Genomic DNA, 18,746 nt, shown 5'->3' on the forward strand with positions numbered 1-18,746 from the left:
TTAATTAGTGCCTGCAAAAAGCGGTTTGTGAGCTCATCAGAAGTCAGGGTCAGCACACACTATTTATAGGAGAACTGAGGTGTGCATACTGTGTGACATTTTTCTCTTTTAAAGTAGAGGGACTTCAAAAAGTCGTAGGCACCCGGCCCTAGGCACCGTGCAGGGGGCGGGCAGCAGTGCGGGGGCGGGAAGCAAACGCGCCAACCACGCGTGTCGGCGCGCAGGTGCCGGGGGCGGCGGCGGCAACTCCGCAGCGTCTGCCCAGGAGGAGAGTTCGCGGCAGCTCGCGGGATGCTCCTAGATGCAAGATGTGTCTCTGGCCAGCAGGAGGAAGGAAGAGGAAGTGAGAGCAGCGGCAGCCGGCGGCAGCGGCCGGCGACCCGAGTGTAAGTGCGTGCGTTCGGGCAGCGGCGGCGGGCGAGAATGGGCACAAGATAGAGGCAGAGCCACCGCCGTCCGCGGCCCCGAAAGGGGCGACAGAACCTCGGGCACCAGTCTACGGCCCCGGCCCCAGCCTCGGCTCTTCGGCCTCTGGGAACCCTCGTCACCGCGTCCTGCGACCCCGGGCAGGTTCGTAAAGTTTTCAGGGCTGGCGCGGCGCCCGGCTTGCTGACCTCGGCGGCCGGGGCGGGGGCCGGGGCAAGACGAGGGCGCCGCGGAGACACTTTTGTTTCCTCCCGGGGCCCCGCGGCGAGGGCGGGCGGGGGAGCGGGCGGGGGCTGCGGGCGCGCTGCAGTTGGGAGGTCTGGGCAGAGAGGGGTCCCAAGTGACTTGAGGCACGGGGGGAATGGACACTGGGGGCATCTCCGGGATGAGGTTAAGGGCCGGGACCCGCGGAGACTGCCGGGGCAGGGTGGGCTGGAGGGGGCGCCGGAGGGCTGCGCTACCGGCGTAGGGGTGCCGGGACCTAGCAGAGTGCGCCCCGGACCTTGCGGCCAGCAATAGTGGGGCCGGCGAGTCAGAAGGCTGCGTCTAGTCGTGGCGGGCGGCGAGGACTCCGGGGCTCGCTCGGGCGTCGCACACGGGAGGGGATCCCCGGAGAGCGCGCTCCCGGGATGGGACGCGATGAGCTGAGAGGACCCCTGCGGGCGTTCGCTAGGGAAGACCCGCCTCCCGGGGCTACGCGGGGCTTCCCTCAGAGGCTCTGAGGGAAGGCGGCGGGGGCTTCGATGGACAGGCTGGCGTGGGAGAGGCGGACCGCGCTCCTTCCCCGGAGAGCGGCGGGCGTGGGGCTCTGGGGAGGGAGGGAGCGAGCGAGCCGCGCGCCGCGGTAGCCCAGCGGCTTTGAGGAAGAGGAAACCGAGAACTCAGCGGGCCGCGGTGCGCTTGTGTGGGGCAGGGAAGTGCTGTGCCGCGGGCGCGCGCTAGGCGTGTGTGTGTGTGTGTGTGTGTGTGTGTGTGTGTGTGTGTGTGTGTGTGTGTGTGTGTGTGTGTGTGTATGTATTCGCGCGCGTCATTGCGCGCGGGCGAGGGGCGCTCTCCCTCTGCCCCTCGGGCTGGGAGCGCGCACTAGGCGTGTGTGTGTGTGTGTGTGTGTGTGTGTGTGTGTTCGCGGGCGTCATTGCGCGCGGATGGGGGGCGCTCTCCCACTGCCCCTCGGGCTGGGGGCTCGCTCCCACCGACTCTCTTGCCTGGGGCCTTTTGAACTAGGCAGCTGGAGTAAGGGTTGTTGGACCCGGTTTGACCCGACGCTTCAAAATTTGGCCCCAAGCTGGGACAGCTCCGAGGGCCTCTGGACAGCTCCCGAGGCACATGGAACTCAATGAAAGGCACCCAGGGACTGTGGGCCACCTGCCTGTGGCCTAAGATACTGAGAGGAGATTGTGACTTGAGGGAAACAGAGGAAGAATTTCTGGTTTTTGTTTTCTTTGATGTACAAAATAAAAGTAACCAGCGTTTGCATACCAGTATCTTTTAGAGCAACTTGGGACTGGAGGATCCAGTTTATTTGCGATGACTGTGAGATTGGGAAAACTGGCAGCAGAGCGGGTCCATTAAAGGCTTCTTGGTCATAGTCTTCACGTGTCTCACCTCTTCAGCAGCTCTCCAAGGTTATTTCAAGGTTTACTCTTTCCACTCCTCATTTTACAGGACTGGGGATGCTAGTGAGTTAGAGTCAGGTCACTCACAGACTTGTAACAAAGACTCCATACTCATCTTCTTCATTTTCCCTCCCTCCCTCCCTCCCGCTCTCACTCCCTCCCTCTGTCGATGACCTTTTGATCTTCTGCTCTTCACTATGGTACATTTGCTATCTTTTCAGAATCGTGGTTAAATGCGCATATGGCCTTTCTTACTGTATTTGCTATTCTTTTCTTGTTAAGTTAGATGGAGTGGTAAACTGACAGAATGGCCCCAACTGCGAGGACTCCTGGTGAGGAGGAAGAGTAAGCAGGAGAAAGCTGGGGGACAGGAAGCTTGGGGAGACCACAGTCTGTGGAAACTCTGCCTGAACAGTCATTGGGCTGCAGGGTGGGTGGTCCTATGGTGGATGCCATGTCCACCACAGCAGTATGTCCTTGTTAACTGCAGCAATTCTGCTTCCTGATATTTTTCTTTTTTACTGCTTTCTTTCCCCAGGACCTTTGCACATGCTATTCTTCCTGCCTGGGGAGCTTTCCCTCACATGTCCCGATGACTCATCTTTTGCTTCCTTCTGCTCAGTTGTCAGTTTTAAAGGCCTTTGTGGACAGCTGTCCCGGGTCCTCTTGTGTTTCCCAGGTTTCCTGCTCAGTATTTAGTAATCCTTGGCATTATATATTCACCTGTTTATTGTATAATTGTCTCTCTGGTTGGGATGGAAGTTTGAGCAGGCTGGTGACCTTGTTCACACATCTAGATAAACTTCTAGCATAGGGTAGTGATGTGTTCTGTACATGTTTTGTTGGCTGACAGACGGAAAGCTGTCCATCCTGGGAGAGGCCATTGGGGAAACATACTAAGGAAACCCCACAGTGTCAGTGGAGAGTGGGAAGCCAGGCTTTTACCTTCCTCTAGTCCCTCCTCACTGCTCTGTCACTGTTCTTCCAGACCCCTGAGACCTGTTAGATCCCTTCCTCAGAACTGCAGGCTGAGGAAAGGTACAGACAGGTGATTACTGGGGGCAGGGTATAAAAAACAGGGCACTTTATCAAAAGCCCAGCTGCTTTGATCTGCTGTCATACCTTTCCCCTTGGAGGGTATCTTTCCAAAGCCCATGTTGCTTTAAGCTAAGAAAATACTCCTCTGGACAATTGGCATTACCAGAAGCAGCAAGAGGCCCACATGTGTACCCTGTCTCCCCCCCCCACACACACACACAGAGGCGCTGGATTGAAGGCAGAGGAGAAACGGAGAGGGAGGCAGGGGGAAAAGTGGGAGACAGATGAAGAAGAGAAGCAAGAAAAAGCCCTGGGACAGGGAGAAGATGAAAAAGAAACAGGCAGGCGAGGGGCTTGTTTAAGAGCTGCTGGGTTGTAAGTGGTTCTGAAACTTCAGCACCAACGAGAAGTCGTTCTCAAGTAATGTGCTTGCTTTGGGTATTTGGTGTGAGTGGGTGGGGAGAGGCGTGTGCAGGAAGGGAGGGCTTTGAAGCTCTGGCCCCAGGATGTGGTGGGGGAGGGGGGACATGGCACGTGGTGCACCAGAACATGCTTGCTTATCTCCTTACCTGCTCCAGCACTGAAGCTTCAGAGGAACCATTCCTATTACACTAGTATTTGGGCTTGAACAGTGGGCTGGAAGGTTTCTCACCTGTCTGCAATCACTCTTGAATGCCTGCAGCAATCCAGGGAAATACCTTGGTTTTAGACATCCTGTTGAGTTTGGAGAAGGTAGGAGATTACTAAACCTGTCTTACAAAGCTTCAAGTGTTTCCTGCAAGAGTTGTGTAACATTAATTCAAGTCAACAGACATAGTGCTTTGTTTGCTTAAGGTTGCAGCCCAGGAGGAGAGCCTGATGCCCATTTAGCAGGTCCACATCAGCAGTCTAAAACACAGACTGAAGCAAGCAGAAGGCCAGCCCTCTTAGGAGGTTGAGGCTGAAGGATCTTGAATTAGAGGAAAGCCGTGGTTAATAGTTAGATCAAGCCCTGCTAGAAATACATAGCAAGATGCTGCTCCATAAGGGTGGGTATATATAGCTCAAGGATATATATTGACTAACATGTACCAGGTCATGGATTCTGTCCTTAAAGCCACATAGAAATACCCTTAATACTGAATGTGTAGTTCCATATGGGTTTGAGTTTTTTACAATTTGCTTTAATAATTCTAGAGGCTGTGAGAATTTTTTTGCACAAGCTTGTCAGGAATTCTGATGGAAAAGAATCCTCAGGGCCATAGTTTCAGAAGCATCTAGCTGTTTCCCTTTTACAAAACGGTTAAATTTCCTGTGAAAGGTGCCATTTCCAAATGAACCACGTGCAGTGTGAGTCTTTGACTTCACCCTAAAAATGTTACTGTTTATACAATTCAACATTGTGCCAGGCCCAGACGCCACCCCTATCTTGGAGGGACAAGGAACCCAAGTGACCAGCTCTTTCCTGCAGTGGTGCAGGGCCATCCATCCTCAGGAACTCTCGCTGTTCTTAGAAAGACATCAAAAGCACCTAAGTTATCCTGCAGTTAGCTTTGAGCTTTCGGGAATGTACTCTGCTGAACTTTTTCTTTCCTGTTTTACCCCCGCTATTCCCTGTGTACATGATTCTGATTACTTTTGGAGATTGCAGAGGCAGCCATTCTGTTTTGGTAGTAGCCATACTGCTGTGATGGGTAATTAGATTAGGTATTCCTGCTGATTTAGGCTTAAAACTAGCTAGCCAAAGAACAAAGAGATGGGCCAAGAACTTTGGCAGTATCCAAATCAGAAGGGTCATGAAGACCCATGCAGACAGGGTGTGGCTTCTGTGACATGTGTGGCCCCAAAGCATTCCAGTGGACAGCATAGTGTTTTTAGGTTCAGCCCATGCACTGGCTGTTGTGCTCAATTTCCTGGATAGTCTAGGTTGTCTGAGTGTTAACAATGGCAACTTATCTGTGGCCAGCAGAGCTGAAGCCTGCCAAGTCTTGCTGCAATCAATGATTAAATTTAACTACTTGTGTGTCAACTCTCCATAGATGCAGGTACAAGTTGAGCAGAATTTTGTCAGCAGCCTAAAGTGAGGTGAACAGTTAAGTATTGAAGTAGAAATATATGTGGGTGAAGAATTGCTGTCTCATCAAACAGAATTAGCCACAGCAACAACCTGGCCCAGTGCTGAGTAGAGAAATTAGTCACATGTATAAATAGATGAAGATGCTTCTCAGTGTTCCGGGCCCCCACAAACACTGGTTTCCAGACCCTGAGCAAGATTATAATTGGAACCTCAGTTTTAGGAACTGAAGCTACAGTTTGACTATTTTAGCTCTAACAGTTAATGTAGGGAACACAGCTTTACTAAGCAGAAAATGTGGGTAACTCACTACTTACTCTACTCTAGGACAGCTGTGCTGGGTGGGTGGTATTTCCGGATAGTCAGTAGTGGGCTAGGGGAAAGATGCCCAGGTAAGGCATTATGAAGCAGTGTGCCAGATTGGATCATGAGGTTATTGTGACCCTTCCTCCACGACTGACACTCTTTCCCTATGGCATACTGTTTTAGAAGGAATAGGAAGCCACCAGCATAGTGTTGTTATCCCATTTTATAGATGTGGTCTACAGCAATGGCATGCCACAGGGGTGTTTGGAGACTAGAGCTAAGATTTGTTTAACTCTTCTGATTTTTTTTTATCTATTTTTGTTTCTTTTTTTTCTCCTCACCAGGATATACGTCCTGGTTAGTTATTCATTTTGTTGGTTCAGAGGTATCCAGAGACATCTTTACTCCTATGTGTTGTTAAGCCACCATGGGCATTATAGATAGGCCCATCTAAAAACAAAACCAAAAACAAGTAAATAAACCAAAACAAAAGTACACCCTCCCAACAAGCAACCGCAAAAACCAAAGCAGAGGCGGATAAAGATATGGCTTAGTAGGTAAAGTGCTTGCCTTTATGGCATGAGGACCTGAGTTTGATCCCCAGAACTCATAAAAATGCTGGGGTGATGGGGATGGACACCTTACTGGTGTCATATAGAACTTTTGTAATTGGCATGTTCTAGGTCGGTGAGTGATGCTGTCTAAAAATGCATAGTAGCACCTGAAGAATGACACCTGAGGTTGTCCTCTGGCCTTCACATCCATGAGCATACTTAAGCACTCACTCACACTCTTACACATTTATGTATACAGAGATGCAAAATAAATTTAAAAATTCTTTTTTCAAGACAGGGTTTTTCTGTGTAACAGCTCTGGTTGTCCTGAAACGTGCTCTGTAGACCAGAATAACCTTGAACACACAAATATCCACTTTCCCCTGTCTTCCATGTGCTGGGATTAAAATGGTGTGTTCCAACACTGCCCACCTTAAATTTTTTTTTAAATAGAAAAAGAAGTAAGATATGCCGTTGGCAGTCGGGCAGTAGTAGCACACACCTTTAATTCCAGCACTTGGAAGGCAGAAGCGGGCGATCTCTGTGAGTTCAAAGCCAGTCTGGTCTACAAAGTGAGTTCCAGGATAGGCTCCAAGGTTACACAGAGAAACTCTGTCTCAAAAAATAAAAAAGTGATATGCCCTTGGTTCAGGTAGGAGTACTGTTCAGTGCTGTAACGTGTACTTGGCCTACATGAGGCTTTGGGTTTTGAACCTTAATGCTGTAAAAAGAAAAACAACAGAACAAATTCCTTTAGTTCAGGTGGTTGTGTCTCAGGTTGCCATGACACATAGCTTGGGGTATCTCTCCTACCAGTGAAATAGAGAATGTCAGAGTTGATATTTCATTCTCAAGTTGTCCTGAGACTTGAATTTGGATCATTCTGTGGGCTCTCATATATTTGTCAGGCAAGGTCACAATTTATTAATCTGAGAGAGAGAGAGAGAGAGAGAGAGAGAGAGAGAGAGAGAGAGAGAGAGAGAGAGTCTTTACCAAAGAAAATATTCTTTAGCCAATACTTAAAAAATGTGGATGAATTATGGTGCAGGCAGAATTGTGGAACCCACTGGGAGGGAACTAGTTGGCAGGGGAATATAATTCATGGCAAACCTGTCAGTTTGTCATAGCTTTGCTACTGCTGACCATGGTTTAATACTGACTGAGGGAACCGGAGACCTGAGCCTGTTCCTTGGACAATGCGCAGGCTGCTGCTTCTTTCCTTTTCTACTTGTAGACCATTTTCTCTCTTATTGGCACTTGATTTTGGGTGGTCTCAGCCTTGCTGCCATTGACATTTTGAGCCGAATAATTCTGTCTATTGAGGACCATCCGTGCATTTCAGGGTGCCCAGCTCCCTGCTCTCTGTTCACTAGGACCCAAGAGTGCCACTCAGTTGGGAACAACCAAAACTGTATCCACACTTTGCAAGTCTGTGGCTCAGAGGCCAACCCCAGCCCTCTTCTCCCCTTCCCTTCGTGGTTGAGAACCTCTGCTTTGTTCTCTGAAGAGATAGAACAATTGTGTGTAATCTGACCGTCAGATTCTAGACTTTCAACAGCAGTTGTAAGTGCCCCAGTTTCTGCCACTGCTTATTCCTTGGAGCCTAAGGTAGTGTATTTGCAGATGGGGAACTCACCCTTCGTGCTCATTCATTTGCCTTAGTTTCCTCTCTAACTTCCCTCACTGCTAAGTTGCAATTATCTCCCTAAGTCAAATGCTTGCAAGTCAGACTTTAGTGTTCATCCTGTAGCCCAAGAAAACTAAATAGTGAGATCCTGTCCCAGCTTCCTAGGAAGGTTCTGAGTTTGATTACTGGTTACTGCAGTCACTGTAACCTTTATATAACAGAGGGTAAATGACTGGAGAGGGCTGGTGAGGAGCTGTCTGTCAGCTTGACTTCATTAGAGACCTGGTCAAAGGATAAAGAAATGTCTGCTTGGAGTCCAGTAACTGAAGACAGTGTCTGCTCCTGTGCTTGGCAAATGCTCCTTGACAGTCAGCTGGTAATGGATATGGAAGTTCCATCAGTGCGATTGGGCCATGTAGCAGGCCAGGGGGAAACTCTAAAGGTATTGGCTTAAATGAAGTCCACTCCCACTCAGTGGATTAGATTTTTGTGCAATCTTGTGACATTATTTTCTTATGTAATTATGTCAACCTTTTATTTGCCTCCTCTAGCTGCTCTAGTGTCCAGAGCAGTAGCTAGTGGCTTATACTGCACAGAACCTATTGCTGGGTTGTATATTAGCAATCTTTCCCCAAGGCAGCAGCCTCCTCCGAGTCACAGCCCAGGAGCAGCCCTCCACCCTTCCTTCCGCCCTTTGTACCTTTTTATTTTCAGTTTGAGATTGCATTTGGAGCACCAGAGTTTTGTGCTCTGGGGTTCAGTGGCACAGTGTACAGCATGAGATATATTTTCCAGGCCGCTACACACAATTACTCTTCATTTTGAAGTATAATGCATTTCAAATAATTTTCTTTTTCTGTTTTGGGGCTCTTTAACCCAAACGTAGAAACCACAGCTGGCTTTGCCCGTGGCCTTCAGGAGATGTGTGGCTTGGGAAGTTGAGCCAGTAGAGTACTTTGGTTAGACTGCACATTTTTGGCTGAATGAAGAGTGAATTCCAATAACACTCAGTAAGATTGGTTTCAACTTGACTCCATCCCACCCCCACACTACTCTGCCCTGCCTTACCATGCCCTAGATTTTTATAGTGGACTGGTACCTTAGCTACTCCAATTATGTGCTACTTGGTCAAGTGACTACTAGTTAAACATTTTGACTTGGGGAAATGGAACCTATTCTTTCCTGTAGTAACTAGTAAGTGTCATGTATACACAAAGAGACACAGAGACATGGACAGACACACACACACACATACACACACACACACACACACACACAGAAGCACACCTCACCTAATAATGAAGGTTCCTTTGAAGCAGAGGAATGGTGATATTAGCTGCTACATTCTATTTTCTCTGACACTTGTCACCTCCATTGAATGGGAACCATGTTAAAGCAAGATGTTTATCAAGGAATGAATACATTTCCATCCTCTTTGGATCCACTCTACTCAGCTAGTGACTAAGACTCATTGGGACTCTTTTCTCAAGTATTATTTGTTCTGCTTAGAGTTTTTGAAAAATATCTGCCTGGATTTGCATAAAAGATGTATTAAAAAGCTTTATTTTTAATTATATTTTAAAAAGCAATGAGAGGTGTGATATAATTGAGTGATAAGGTCCATCAGCATGGACAAAGTCTTGAATTCTGTTCTCAGTATTTGAACAGAATTCACACACACATACATGCTCACATGAACGCACATACACATAAATAAGTAAGAATCTTAAAATACATTTGAAGACTTTTCCATTGAACTATTATTGCTGGCCTTAACCCATCACAGTACATCACCCAGTTCTTCCATCAGTCAACCACACCACAGCCATTTCAGTTGTACTGTATGTTCTGTGGTCAAGGCACTTCACATTTGGAGCTTTGTTAGGAATGGATGAATGAGAAGAATGTCAGTTAAGAGATAATAGTAACTACCAGTACTGCGGGGCTGCGGATCACAGGGGAAGGAGTACACAGATGATCATTTGGGAAAGATCTAGAGAACGTAAAGATTGCTCCAGTTTAGCAGCCGTTGGTGGAGGAATGTTTGGGGGAGGCCTGGAGTCAGTTTGGCTGGGAGCTAGATATTGGGTTGAATGGAAAGGAAGGGCAAAGGCTCTTAGGCAAGGAAAACAGGCACTTCAGGTTTTATGAAGACTGTCCCATTGCAGCCTGGACAAAAGACTGGATAGTATGGCAGGCAGGAGAAACCAAGCATGGCTTCTTGTCAGCTTCAGTCCTCTAGACCTACCCAAATAATGCCCAGTCTTGGGGAGAGGAATAAACAAACACAGTAGTGAGCTTGCTATGGGGAAAGGCTGCCCCACCCCCACTTCCCTTCTGAGACCCCACAGCTGGCTTCCAGCCAGGGCAGATAAGGGAAGGGGGGACAGTATGCAGCCACCCACCGAAGAAAACAAATGGAGAACTTGGTGACTGATTGGATTTGGGAAAAGGAAAAGAATGGCTCTTTGAAGTTTGGAACTAAGCAAACACACACTTGTTAATTGAGGATTCTAGCTGGTTTTCAAGTGTGGGTGGGCTAAGTTCATTATCTTGCTCAGTCTCAGTTTTCACATCTGTCAGATGGTTTAATGTAGATTCGCAGTCTCTGGAGCTGTTGACATGGTAACTTTAATCCAGACTATAAAGCGGTCTTGGTGCATTGGTTTTGTTGTTGATGCCATCCCTTTTATCAGTGGTCTCTATGCAGGTTTTCAACACCAACATCTTGCTGCACTCATTTAAAGACTTACATTGGTTACTTAACTTCTTTTAAGAGGCCCGAGCCATTTCTCTCAAAAGTTCAACTAGACTTTGCTTCATACATCTTTGCATGAAGATTTAATGTGGCAGAAGTATAAACTGCCACATTAGTATAAATAACACCGATTGTAAAGGAAATGAACCAATATTAGTATATATGCTACCAATTTGGTGTGCTCAGACGAAAACCCATGTAAGTCGGTATGTATCACTAGTTCAATACCAGGTAACCTGGGATTTCACCTTATTACTAACCCACTGGGGATAGAAATTAGAAGTTGTTCATGGCTCTTCCCCATCCACTGATTCTCACTTTCTGGAAAAGGGCTGTTTACACCTGTCCTGCTACAGGCAGGAGCGCTGGGAGAAACTCCTAAGTTGGACAGGCATTTGATTCAGGTGAACTAGGTTTTACATGATTATGTTGTTTGTAAAGGAAGCTCAGTGGTCCCCAAATACTTTGTAAGCATCCCTTCCGAATCAATTAGAACCTTCTGGAAAGTAAATGATGGCTTAAAGGTTCAATGGAATGTGGGTGGGTGTAACATGTTCAGCTTTCTTCTTTTACCTGAGCTGACTCATTAGACTATCAGCCAGAATCAAAGTCACTCTGAGCGTAAAACAGAAAGGGAAGAAGAGGAGAACCATGGCCCAAAGAGACAGACCCACAACAGCTCTGCTCTACCAGCATAATTAGTTGTACCAACTTCCCCACTCTTCAAAGTGTTCCATGTAGAACATTTTATTCCATGTCTACTTTAAGCCACTGCCACTGTTCCCATTTTTATTCGATAGTTCTGGTTATTGTTTGTGTGGCTACCTGCTCTGCTCTGTAAGTTCCTCCATAAAGGCAGAAGCTAGCGTGTGGGCCTCCTAGAGTCTTACACAGTAGCTCATATACCCATGAAATGGTCATTTAGTAACGGCTTTTGTAAGTGGGTTAAAAGAAAGATAAACTTCAGTTTAGACACTGTCACGAATTGAGGCATAGGCTTGAGAGGGGAATGTTCCAATGGAAAGTGAGACCATGATTGCAGCCATGAAAAGCCACCAGCAAATTACATACTGTCTTCAGTTTATAACAATTTCAGAACTTTGTTGTTGTACCCAAGTGGAATGGTGCAGCCTTTCCTTCCCTCCTATCAGGCTTGCTTATAGCTTGAAAGGGAGGTCTAGAATGCACACTGTACGGCAGGCTAGGCAAGGCATGCACATGGAAAGAAAGGCAAGGCAAGTGGTTGGTGTGCATGGCAAGGGCAAGGCAAGGCAGGGACATGGCGATCCAAGGGAAGGACAAGGCAAGGCAGGGACGTGGCGATCCAAGGGAAGGCAAGGCAGAGCAAGGCGTGCACATGGCAGGGCAAGGCAGGCTAGTCACAGGCAGGGAAAAGCGAGGAAAGTCAAGTCATGCGCATGTGTGTGGCAAGCAAAGACAAGACAAGAGCATGTGACCTTCTAGAACTGGAGTTATATTTGGTTATTAGCCTCTGTATGGATGCTGGTAATGCAACACCAGGTCCTCTGCAAGATTAACAAGTGATCTTAACCAGTGAAACATCTCTCCTGTTCCTGTGACATGACACATTTTAAATGCACTGAGGAATGTGATATGAAATTAGTGGTGCTATGAGGGCATATAGTAGGAGCATTAATGCTGTCAGCCTGGGGGATGGTGGAAGGGATTTTACTAGAGAAAAAAAAGAGGTGCTCTTCCCAAAGAAATGAGAAGGGTGGACTTTGGCTTTGTAGAAAGTAAAGTTCAGAACTCTCATCCCTAGATAACTGTAGCCCTGTGTAAAATTGTGGAGGCCGAATGAAGGAGACATGGGTCTGGGCTTTATCCACGAGTCAGTGAGAGGTCACCCATGTCTTTTCCCTGAGGAGTGATAGGGCACTTTCTGGCTACAGTGTATAAACCATACAACATTTTATATTGGTCACAATATGACTGCTATTACTACTTTTAGAATTCAACAATTTTTAAAAGAATCAATTTAGTCATTAGTTTAAATCCTTCAGATTTCAAGCAGCAATTTAAAGGAGTGAGTCAGTGTGGGTATGGCAGCCATGAGGAATGAGGGAGGACTTGGATCGTGGTTCTCAGTTTTCAGAAGGCCTCAGGGTCTCAGGGACCCAGGAACTGCATGTCAGCCAGCTCCTGATGGCAGGCTCTGGTTTGAGGGAAGTATTGTCCCTGTAGAAACTGAGAAGAGAATAAGCACTGGGGAGTCCAAACCTCAGCTGTCAGCCAGCAGAGGGTGGGACCAGTGACTGCCCAGCTTTCAGCCTAGGCTCCTTCTCCCATTCTGGAGGGATTTTCTTCCACTGCCCTTGAAATGGATTTTAAATCCTTCAAATTCCTGCTAATTTATTTTCTAATGCATTCATCTGTGGCTCTTCTCTTAGCTCTGTGCCATATGCTGACTTTGCTCTGTGGGGGTTTGCTATCATTTTGTTGATGTTTAGTGAGAACCTTTCTCTGTGAGTCCTGGGTTCAGCTGACAGGCAGGTGTGAGGAGGAGTGGCCTGTGTGACAACCAAGAGGGACCTCTCTGGATATGGCCTGATTTGCCCTGCAGCACGAGGCTGATCTCAGTGTACAGGGAAAGACTGACTCACGATCGCCACAATGGAGAACTGTATGCTGGCATGGAGGGCCAGGGACATGGGGAGAGTTAGCTGGGGAGGGGCAGATCTCTTTTTACGCTCCTGTTTCCTGTGCTTGTCTCTATGGGCTGCACATAGATCTTCTCCATTAAGCCCTTAACAGAACTCAGAATTCCCGCTTAGCTATAGCCAGGGAGAGATGAATGTGAAGGGCAACTATCAGGCAGAAGAGAGACCTCACAGAAAGAATCACACAGTCTGTAGTGAGTGGTGGACAGAAGTGCCTGAGTCTGCGTGATGCTACTAGGTGGTCCCCTCCTCTGGGAACCTTCTGACATGCGCTAGTGCAGTTTCCCTGTGCTGGCAGTGCTCATGTCACCTTCTTTTCTGGTTAATGATTGTTTCCCTTGGTGGCCTGGAGGATTTAATTAGGTGTGCCATGCTAAGTCCGTGAAAATTGCCAACGGGCATGTGTAGAAGGAAGCATTGTTGCCCATGTGCGCGCGCTCTGTGTTCTTTTACAGGCATTTTGGGACAGACTTTCAAATGTCTTCTTGGATGTGCCTGAGTCAGGGCCCCAGGAGCAGTACATTCAGGAACGACTGGCATGTGACTCTCCTTGGCCCAAATTTGTTGAAGACCAGTCTTGCCTGAGGTCACTGTGACAGAAGAGCTGGCTGTAGGTTAGAGATTGTGTCAGATGTAGGGAAGCACATGTATTGGCTGTGGAGTGTCCTGTCCCCCAGAGGCTGTGGTGTCATTCCTCTGGACCCAGATCTACCCAGACTTGCCAGAAGAGAACTCAGTCAGTCTGCCATTGTATTACCTCTGCTGAAGAGGCAGTGCTTGCTTGTCTCCTTGTGATTATCTCCTCGCCATTCCGAGTCCCTGGGGACATAAACAGAGAAGACCACAGCTGGCAAGAATGTTGGAACCTTTTTATGGGTCAGACGTTAGCTCTTCTGTCCTCTTCACCTTTGTCCTCAGGACAGCCAGTGCTGAACTTGGAGTCTATTTTATCCCACCCCCCTTCTTCATTCTTCCCTAGCTCCTGCGGGTGACCAGGCATTTGTGACACACACTGGGGGTTGGGATCTTTACCACATATGTGGTTGCCCACACTTCATTTATTATATTCTGAAAGGACCATGGCCTTGGTAATTTATGTCTCTGGGCTATAACTGCATATTATGTCTGGAGCATATCAGGGTTTTCAGCTAGCAATTGAAATTTGATAGTGCCTGGGCTCTTCCTTGTTGGAATGATTTATCCCGATGTCCAAGTGCTGAGCCAAGCCCGTTTCTTTGAAACCAAATAGTGCCCACATAGCAACTTCCAACTTAAATGCTCTGCGTTCTCTATGGAAGGGACAAAGCAGACCTGTGCCTTCAGAGCCCTTTCAGCCAGTTTCCCCCTTGCAGAAGGACACACAGCCCCTTGCTTCCTCAGTGTGTGGATGCTGCTCTAGTTGTTCACTCCAGGTGGAGAAATAATCACAGGATGGTGTCAGGGACCCACAGAAAGAGGGGCCTGAGCTAAGACCACTTGGCCTCTATAAGCTTGTTTTCTAGCTGGGGGCACAGTGGGCTTTTGGGTCTCCTGAAATTACTGTCATCAAAGCCATTGCCCAGTAGTCCCTGAAAGGTCTGACTTGCTCTTTTTTCTCCAATACACAGACAGTCTGGGGCAAACACTGTATTTACATTATGAGAAGAGAGACTTTGGCAGGCTACATTTCTGGCAGAATAGTAACATTCATTTTCAAAGGAAGCCGACCTTGCCTTTATTCTGGGTCTGTACACTGGGAACTGGTTGAGAGGCCAAAACTTTGTTCTTGTGATTTAGACTTGACCTTTGTTCTCTTGAACTGGAACTTTCCTGTTCATAAAGACCAAATGAGAATTCTGTAGGCTTTTGTGTTAAGTCTATTTTCTTGATACTATAAGAAAATGCCTAAGGCTAGGCAACTTTATAAAGAAGTTTATTTTGTCTCACAATTCTGGAGTGCAAGGTTGAGACCCGCATCTGGTTTGTCTGCTGAATCCCATGCTTGTTCAGGTTATCTCATGGGAGAGAAAGAGAGTTTACCTGTGTCTCTTTTGGCCTCTCCTAAGAAACAACCAATGTTCAGTCCTGAGAGCTCCATTCTGTGACCTAATTCTAATTGTCTCCCAACATCCATACCTTTAAATACTACTACCATTAGATGAACTTTCTACCCCTTTATAACTTTGCAGTGGGATTAAATCTTAAATGGACCCTTAGGGAACAATCTCAAATCGTATCCACAAATGGGGGTTTCCCAGGCTTCCCATCTTTCTGGAGTCTAGAATATCATAGTTAACTGGCAGGCCTTCAGGCTTGTGCAAGCTACACTCCTATCATTGCTATGGTGACACGACCATCCATTTTGTAACTGTCTATTGTGAAGCCTGACCTGGTGACTCTAACCATCTTTGAGGATCCTGACTGAAAACAATCCTGGTTGGAATTACCTGCCACTTATTTAAGGTAAAATTATAAGCTTTTAAAAGTCTTATTTCCTTGTGTATAGTGGAAATTATGACCATATGTGATCAAGATAAAAGAAAAATGTCATCAATGGAGATCAAAGGAGAGTTCTTTGGCCTTGCAGAAGGTATATTTATTTGCTATACAAGTGTGTACATGTGTGCATGTGTGTGTATGTGTGTTTTCAATTAATCCATTTATATGTAAGACAAATATATACTCAACCTATCCTCTAAATTTTTGTGATTAAGGCCTTGAGGGGTTAGAAGTCACTAGTGAACTCACAGTGTAGATCATTAATGACTGTTTTCCTATATTCTTCAAGTTTGTTGGCAAACTTGTCTGAAACACATGGTAATTTAATTTCAAGTAAGAATAAAAATGTCATTGTTACTTGAACAGCTTATGACAATCAAAAAACACAACATTTTATGCTCTTATCATCATGATATAAATTTCACGTTTGCTGGCTTTTCTAGTGCCATAGTTTGCTTCTTGAGTCTGAGTAGGACAGATCTCCTTTCCTCCTATGTCTCTGATTCTCTGAGGACTGTTATGAGCCTCATCATGGACTTTATTCATCGATTTATTCTTTGAGCACTCAATGGTAGCCAGAGAATTGGATATAGGTGTGATTTGCCTTCCCAAGAAAGGATGATTAGTCCAGGACACAGCTAGAGTCTTTGGTTGATTCTGCCCTGCAGGCTGAGTCCAGAGAAGGCAATATGTGCTTAGTAGGGGTTCCTGTTTTGGTGGAGCTCTGAGGTGTCTAGGGCTTAAGTACTGAATTCGGGATGAAAAGGTCCAAGTATCAGGACTGCCACTGACTACTGCCTGGGTCCTGCTTCATGGCCTTCTTAACTGTAAATGTTGAGGGAATTGCCTAGACAAGGCTGAAGGGCAGCAAGGAGGAATCTGTAGCTTGGTCAGGTGATTGGGAGTAAGAAGTCACCAATGAACTCACAGAACATACCAGAACCAACACAGCAATCTGAAAGGTTAAACTTGAATCTTGGCACCAGAAATTCTGATTCTGGGAGAGTTCCTAGAATCCATGTTGTGCAAAGCCCAAGGTGATTGTGGTAAGAAGCCCCCTCTGCAGATCTCTGGATGACTTCTAGATCTTTCTTCATCCTTTTTCCTGCTGCTTGCATCTTCAGGGTCTTCTTCATAGAGCCATGCTGAGCCAGGTGGCTTTCCCTAGGGAATCATTTCATGCTTCTGTGTAGAAAAGGAAAACAAAAAGAAAGAAAAAGGAAAACGCATGTGCTTTTCCACTTCTGTATTTCCACAGCTGGCCTGGGAGCACATGAATGTAACTATGGTATCTTGTCAGTCATCTTTTAATCTACCGTGCACTCCCACTTCCTGGCAAAGAGCATCTAACCACTAGGAGATTGTCACAGATGGCCAAATGGGAGAGTGGTGAAACTGACCAGCCCTTTCTCTTCTACTTACTGTCTGTATTAGGCCATATTGTGTTACTATGATGAAACACCTGATTCTGAGTATTCTATAATGAAAAGAATTAGGCTTAGTTCACAGTTCTGGAGTTTCAGAGCCATGGTGTTGCTGTGGACCTTGCTTTGGTGAAGAGAGATGCCATCACAGAAGCAGAAATGCGTGACGGAAAACCAGAGTTAACCTGTGAGAACTGTGTTAATCCCTACCTCTTAAAGGTTTAAATACTTCCTAAAATCACCATACTGGGTACCAAGCCCAATGTGGACACTTTAGAGGACACATTTAAACTATATCTATACCACAGCATCACCTTTAGGAAAGACTTAAATGTTCCAGCTAGGACAAGGGGTGTAGTTCAGTGGAGAAATTATCTAGCAGGGGACCCCAGCCCCCACTAAACAAGTAATAAAATGAAGAAATGTTTCAAATTGCTTATATATTTGGGATTGCCCATGAGATGTGCAGTCTGTGTTGGCTGCTGCTTTTTCAACATGTGACGGTTACAGAGTTCACCAACTGTATTCCATCTGTTGATTAGAAGCTCGAGAATGGATGTACATTCCCTCCATGATGAGAATGGAGGGAAGCCTTTGGGGATGAAGACAGGCGAGGTGCTGACATTTTAATCTAGGTGTTTGGCTTTGCTCACATTACTGCTTGGCATTCCCTTCTCAAAACCTCTCTGTTGCTCCATTGAAAAGGAGCCGTGTGTGTGTGTGTGTGTGTGTGTGTGTGTGTGTGTGTGTGTGTGTGTGTGTGTGTGTGTGTGCCTGAGTCCTCCCCTAATGGTCGGAACCTCACCGAGAGAAGGAAGACTGACTTCCTTGTGTCCTCCCACATGCACAGTTCTGGGTGGCACCATCCCACTCTGTTTGCGTAATGGAGCTCCACACACTGCCAAGGCTGCATCTAAAATTTAAACACATTCGAAGGAGAATAGAGAGCGGCTGGGGGAAAGGTAACACTTCCCTGTAGGAAGCATAAATGTCACGTCTGTGTTTCGGTTCTGCTTTTGGATTAAGGACAGGATGTTGATTAAAAAGTAAAATGCTCATCTTCTCAGCAGTGATTAATTTGTGTGTTGCTCTCCTTTTATCTGGTGTGTCTTTGAATTTTTGAAAACACAAAGTGTGAAATGTATTTCCTAGGGGTCTTTCTAATGCGCCTTTTTAGTTTATTGTTTTGATCTTTAGGCTATGTGCTAACTTGAAAAAGAGCCAGCCTTGTAGGAAGGAATTTCATCTCGAGAATCTGGGTCCTGATCAGTGCTCAGATTACAGAAGCTCCGGGGCTCCGAGTGTACACATGCTCGGTAACTGGTTCTGCTCAGCCCCTGTCTGGAATAGAATACCATGTAGTCACAGCTGCTAACCAGCAACACAACAGCATTTGTTACTTTTAGTTTTGCAAGCTCTTACGAGTTATTTTTGCATCCATACAATTTTAATATTTAGGGACATGCTGTACCACTTCCCAGGTACCAAAAGTGATCATTCAGTTTTTTTCTTTTATTAGATACTAATTTAGCTTGAAAAATAATTTATTTTTTATGGATACTGTGTCTTTGGCCCAGTTCTCTGTTCCCTGAGCTGTGTGTCCTCAGAAGATGAAGTTTATAATATTAATAATGTCTCCTTATTAGTTCCTTTCAAATGAGCCCCTCCTACCTCTACTGTGTACATCCTTATATTGGTAAATGCCATAGGAATACTTGTGGGGTGCTTCTTTGGATCAGTAGACTAGCCTGGGTATTGTCATTATTGTTTCATGTAGCGCCATTT

At 46.4% G+C, this 18,746-nt stretch overlaps 1 protein-coding gene across 4 annotated transcripts in view; it reads left to right on the top strand.

Moving 5' to 3' along the window:
• The first annotated feature begins 226 nt into the window (after positions 1–226).
• Positions 227–18,746, top strand: part of Elmo1 (engulfment and cell motility 1) — a 515,537-nt gene continuing 497,017 nt past the window's right edge. Inside the window, exon 1 of one of the 4 annotated variants that reach the window (XR_005880782.1) lies at positions 227–570. The gene's annotated coding sequence lies outside the window, so the exon portion shown is untranslated. The remainder of the gene's footprint in view (positions 571–18,746) is intronic. The other 3 variants (XM_040755636.1, XM_040755637.1, XM_005071815.4) reach the window with 3 other exon arrangements.

The sequence above is a fragment of the Mesocricetus auratus genome, unplaced genomic scaffold, assembly GCF_017639785.1.
Source record: "Mesocricetus auratus isolate SY011 unplaced genomic scaffold, BCM_Maur_2.0 Super-Scaffold_100013, whole genome shotgun sequence".
In the NCBI taxonomy this organism is placed as follows: Eukaryota; Metazoa; Chordata; class Mammalia; order Rodentia; family Cricetidae; genus Mesocricetus; species Mesocricetus auratus.